We start from the raw sequence: 6,018 nt of genomic DNA on the forward strand, positions 1-6,018 counted from the left end.
GGCTTCCATTCCACTTGGGGTGCCCAGGCTTTGGCTCTGGCCTGGTCCCCCAGCACCCTCGGGCCTCGGTGGGTGGCAACGTGGAGCACTTCCTGGGAAGTCCACTAGGTGGCACTAATGGCACAGGCGGGAGCAATCTGCAGTGCGAACCGGTAACTATTTACACAGTATTTACACTGCATTAGGTATTGTAAGTCATCTAAAGATGATTTAAAGTCCCCACGGGAGGATGTGTGTGGGTTATATGCAAATATTGCGCCACTGTATGTCAGGGTGGGCATCCTCGGATTGTGGTGTTTGAGAAAGGTCCTGGACCCAATCCCTAGTGGACACTGACGGACGACTGTATCTGCAAACATGTCAAGTTCCTTGTTCATTTTTTTTTAAAGGTATTATTAACGCACATGTTAATCTTCCCAAAGGGCAGGGGTGGAGGGGGATATTGTTTTCCTGCGGACCCTGGTGGAGAAGCCCGCTCTGACCCGTGTCGGGGAAGCCGTGAGCATTTACACCTTCCGTCCTGTCCCCTTCATTTCTGCTGCCATTATTCTACATCAGCTTAGGGAAGGTTCTCTTCCCCACAAAGTGACAGGCTGTAAGGCAAGGCATGAAAAGGGATTACTGGAGACGTGAACTCAAATAAAAGGGAGATCCCCAGAAACACATCAGGCTGAGACGCCCTCCTTCCATGGTCCGGCAGTAGAAAAGCTGTTTGGCAGAAATGATTTTTTGGAACTCGCGATGATGGGGAACTACGGGTGACAGGTGTCAGATGTTGGCAGAGCGGCTGCCAAAACACGTCTCTCTCCACCTTCAGACGTCCAGCCGAGGGCGAACTGGGCACCGTCGGGCTGGCAGCCCCTTCCCGCTAGGATCGCTGCCCACGTGATTAGTTCTCAGTTGCCGGACAAAGCAGATGGTTTATCATGTACGTGTGATATTTTCTTGGCCTCGAGATTCTGTTCTTCCATCAGAGAACAGTCTGTAATCAATTATGACAGTGGGAGGTGCAAGAAAACCCTGCCAATAAAAGTCCACGACTCTCTCTTTCGCTAAATTTGCATAAACCACTACAATTTCCAACTTAAAAGCAATAGGGGTGGCGTCAGACATAACTTGGGGTAACTGCAAAACCACACTTCTCAGTGGGCCCTGAAGACTCCTACTAGTTGATACTAATATCTGACGTCAGTTTTATCTGTCTGTCCATTTTCAGTCTTAACCGTAAAACCTTCTTGTCTCTCTTCTGGTGACTCTTAAAGAACTTTACCTTAGAATCATAATGTGATATGATCAGAAGCAGACAGAACAAATACCAAGAACACACATACCCATCAACTCAGACTTAGTTCGTGTTGTTTTAATGGAGGCACTGGGGATCGAACCAGGACCATGCTAAGCACGTGCTCTACCCCTGGGCTACACCCACACCCAGATTTCTTTTTGAATATTCAGAATTGTACGCTAGCAAGTGGAATGGTAGTTATTTGGCTTGCCTTAGTGTGTACGCGTGGCCACGGACATAGAACAATGTATACATCACCCTCTACTCGCCCTCTGGATAATTTTCTTTATGAAAAAATCTTGTTTAATTATATACATTCTGTCTATGGGAAAAAAACTCTTTAACAGTTGAACTGCGGAAGCATTTTTAACATTATAAACATCACCTAGAGAGACCCTTGACACAAATGACATGTTTCTTCTTATTTTGTTTTAATGTATGTATTTTTTTTTCTTATAAGACCAGATCAGGCTCATAGCGACAAGTTTTCTATCCTACCTTTTTTTCTTCTTTTCATTTAATTCACTTACCAGGGGAAGGCCAGCGTATCACTAAATATTATTTAGGAACATGCTTTCTATGGATGACAGATATTGATGGGGCTTCTAAAATGGGACAGTCACCATTCCAGGCACTGAAGATGTGGAAGAGAACAAGAGAGTCCTTTCCTCCCAAAAACCTCCCTGAGTCCAGCAGAGAGAGACAGGCAGTGAACCTGTGAAAACAGTATTTCTGAAAAAAGGTGGGGGGAGGGCACAGCTCAGTGGTAGAGTGTGTGCCTAGCATGCACAAGGTCCTGGGTTCAATCCCCAGCACCGTCATTAAAAATAAATAAGTAAAAAAAAAAAAAGTACCCACCCAAATAAATAAATAAAAATTTAAACCCCCCTGCGTTCTAGCAGAGAGAGAGGCATTGAAGGCTCAGTGGAGGACACAGTAAGGCCACAAGGAGACGTGGGGGACTGAAGACATAATTTGGTGATAGAGCCCACAGAAACTTTTTTTTTAGGTTTTGGATTCCTTCCTTCCCTCCTCCTGCCTCCTCCTTCCCCTTCTTCCTTTTCTTTGTTGTTGAAGATCTGAACAAGACAATTAACAAGGTTGATTCAGACATACATAGAACTCTGCCCCAAATAATGAAATAATAAATGTTTCTTCACAGATACACATGAAACATTTACACAACACAACTGTGAATGAATTCACAGAACAAGTCTCTGCAAATTTCAGAGCTGTGTCACTTTAACGCTCTTTGAAGTCCTGGAGATTTAAGTCTATAAATATTTCAGCCTTACTATCAGAAGAAGGAAAAACCTTCAGTTTAAAAGACATATTTCTAAACAAGAAGAACAGACATTTCACTGACTCATTAACCAACAGGCCAACATTTGGCCACCATATAACTATTTTCATTCTTAATGCTACAGCTGAAACTATTTAAATACCCGGGGGATGGGCTCCAACCCACACTCCCCTCCCGCACTCTACAGTCCGACTGGGTCAGGTGTTTTCATACTTGGCTCATCATCAGTGAAAACTCTAATTATACTTTCTTTGAAAACAAAAGAGAAAGTCCAGCACTCAGCGTATTATTGCGCCTACAGAGATGTGGCATGACACGGATGGAGAGTGTTGGGTTTAGGTGAAGAAGCAAGGATTTCGTGAACCACTGGGTAGATGTATGGCCATTTACTAAGATGGGAAAGACTTGAGGGAGAGTGAGAAGTCTCTGGAGGCAAAAATCAAAGGCCCTACATGAATCAAGTTGGCCTGAGGTGTCTATACGTGAGATCCCAGGAAAGACGCCCAGCTGGTAACTGGGTAAACGAATGGGCAGAGGAGAGAGTGGCCAAGATGGTGGAGAAGGAGGACTCTGAGCTCACCTCCCACAGGCACACCAAAATCACCACGTTTTACAGAGCAACAATTGATGAGAAAGACTGGAAGACCACAGAAAAGAGCTTGTACAACTAAGGATATTTAAAAGGAACCAAAACAAAATGGGTACACAGGGCAGAGATGGAGTAGCGCCAAGACCACCACCCTGGGGGAGTCACCCCCAAGTGGGAGGGTAAGTACAATTGTAGAGGTTCTCCCCAGGGGCCAGTGGTCTGAGTTCCACATCAGACTCCCCAGACCAGGGGTCCTGCACCAGGAAGATGAGGCCCCAGAATGGGGCCACAGGAACTGGCAGCAGCCACGTGTGGGAGTCTGTTCTGCTGCGAGGACCCTGGTGCTGGCAAGCGCTATTCTGGAATCCTCCCGAGCTTTTCGGCATCGGGACCCAACCCTGCTCAGCAGCCTTTCAGCAACAGTACTGGGATACCTCAGGCCAAGCAGCTTGCCAGGCCTCTTGGACCCTGCTCCACTCGCCCCTGGACAGGCACCAGCCCAGGACCACCACAGCCTCATAGCCTGTCACGTCAGGACCCAGCCCACCCACCAGCCGGATGGTACCAGTCCAGGACACCCCTGCAGGCTAGAGACACAAAGAAGAACTGTACCCTGGATAAGACCACCTGGGAGACTGCAGGGTGGAGGAGGGACAAGGGTCAAGGGCAGCATCTTGGGGTACTCCGGCATGCCCAGTGCACTGTCCATGCACTGAACAGTCACGGGTGCCCCACATTTCCTATCACCTTGGCCGTTAGGCAAGTCACGTGGGTAGCTCTGGACAGTGAATGGAAGAAGCATCCAAGAACTGGTTCAAGACTCTCAGCTATTCTCATTTCCTGCCCTAGTTTTCATGAGCCCATGTGCTGAGGTCAATGTTAACTGTTAACTCCAGTCTCTGAGTGACTCTGTGGAGCAAAGTCCCTTTCTGATCCATGTCAGACACATAACATGAGAGAGAAATAAACTTTTGCATCCTAAGCCATGGAAATTTCAGGGTTAATTTGTTATTGCAGCAGAACTTGGCCTGTCCTGACTAATTGAGAATTCTATCGCATGAGGGACCACAACAAGGCATGCTTTTTCATTAACAAAACAAAAAGCATGTGTGATTCGGTATGTTGTCAACAAAAGTATATCAGTGGCTGTTTCTAGCTTCTATCTAAACAAAGTTCAAAGGAACTCCCTGTCATTTTATAAGCTGAAGGGTGATCTCTGAACTGTTGAGTGAATAACACAGGACAATGTCCATTCTTTCAAAGATCTGAATTTCTCAGTTATTTTTTCCTGATTCTTAAAATTTACAGATACACTGTTTTTATACATATTTCTTGGATAATTAAAAAGTTAATATTGGCCCTTATAATTTTCTTAATTTCTATGAAAACAATTCTTTCCCATTATATCAGCTAACTTTTTAGATGTATGATTCATTTGACCAACTGATGATAAAAGAGATTCCTCATTCATTCATTTCACAAATCTTAACTGAGCCCCTACTGTGTTCTAAACATTTTGATAGAAACCAGGGAAACAATAAAAAGAGTCAGTACCTACCCTCATCGTTGTGGTTTTGATACCACCTGGAGCATCACTTGCTGTCAAACTCTGTTCTGAGATCGCGAGAGATGGGAAATTAACTAATCTCTATGTGTCTTAATATAGTTACCTGTAAAATGGAAATAGTAATTCATTCCTTGCAGAGTTATTAAGAGTAAAAAAATGAGACAAAGTGGAAGGCTATTTTTAGTTAGGTTTAGAAATGCACTCAGACCACCTTAAAACAAAGGGGTTTCACTGTAAAAACCATAATCTACAAGGGTGTCTGGTGCTCTGGGAGCTTGTGGAAGGAGGGACCAGGCTGTCTCTGCCTTGCTTCTCTCCTGTGTGTCTACTCAGTTCTCCCATTTTCTTTGCCTGTTCTTCCCTTCCATTCTGTAAATTTATTTTTAAGCTTGTAGTATTTGTGGTTTCTGCTTCTTCATAGCTTCAGTCCACACACTCCCTTGGAGCTCTCTATCTTAACGATTTCTTTCTGCTTTAGCCCTCACAGATAACTACTTAATTAGCCTTCCAATTCAAATTTACAGGAGAATCTGTTGGACCAATTCGTTCATTCAGGCACTCAGAACACATGCATGGAGTATCTCCTATGCACAGTGTACCCCCATGGTAATCTCCGCCCTGGGTTAGGGCCCCCTCAACGACCCCGCCACCCTCATTCTGAAAACGCCCCTCTTTCCCTGAGAGGTTGTTAGAGATGCTGATTCAAGTGTCGGGGAAAGAGGAACTTGATTAGAAATCAGGGGGAGGAAGAGGAGCTGGATTAGATACCAAGGGTGGGGGGTTCTTTGGTAAAACCGGGCTCGGCAGGCCAAGCGCGGGGCTCAGGCCAGCAGACGGCTCAAGAGTTTGCTCCCGGAGCGAGTCAGCGGAGGCGGAGTTGGGGCGGAGGCCGGGTGGGTCTAAGCACGCAGACCTCGCTGACCCTACACCCCCAGAGTCGCGGGTTAACGCAAACGTCGTAGGACCGGACGGGTCTGGCTGGCCGCCCTGCCCTCCAGCCTCAAGTCAGACCAACCGCAAGCCCAGGCGGCGGCCCCCGTCTCTGCCCGGAGCCCCGGGGACGGGCTAGCCCGGGCACGATCCGCCCCCGGCCCCGGGGCGGGGCCGCACGCACCTGCCGCGCGCCAATCACCGGCCGGCGCGCAGGGGCGCACGCGCCACGGCCCTGGGCGGGGCCTCGTCGCGCTCCAGTCTCTGCGACTTGCCGGCCTCCCTCCGCCCTGATTGGCCATCCGGGAGTGACGTGGAGGCTGCCTCGGCCTATGGCAGCGGAG

Source organism: Camelus dromedarius, chromosome 25 (genome assembly GCF_036321535.1).
Source record: "Camelus dromedarius isolate mCamDro1 chromosome 25, mCamDro1.pat, whole genome shotgun sequence".
In the NCBI taxonomy this organism is placed as follows: Eukaryota; Metazoa; Chordata; class Mammalia; order Artiodactyla; family Camelidae; genus Camelus; species Camelus dromedarius.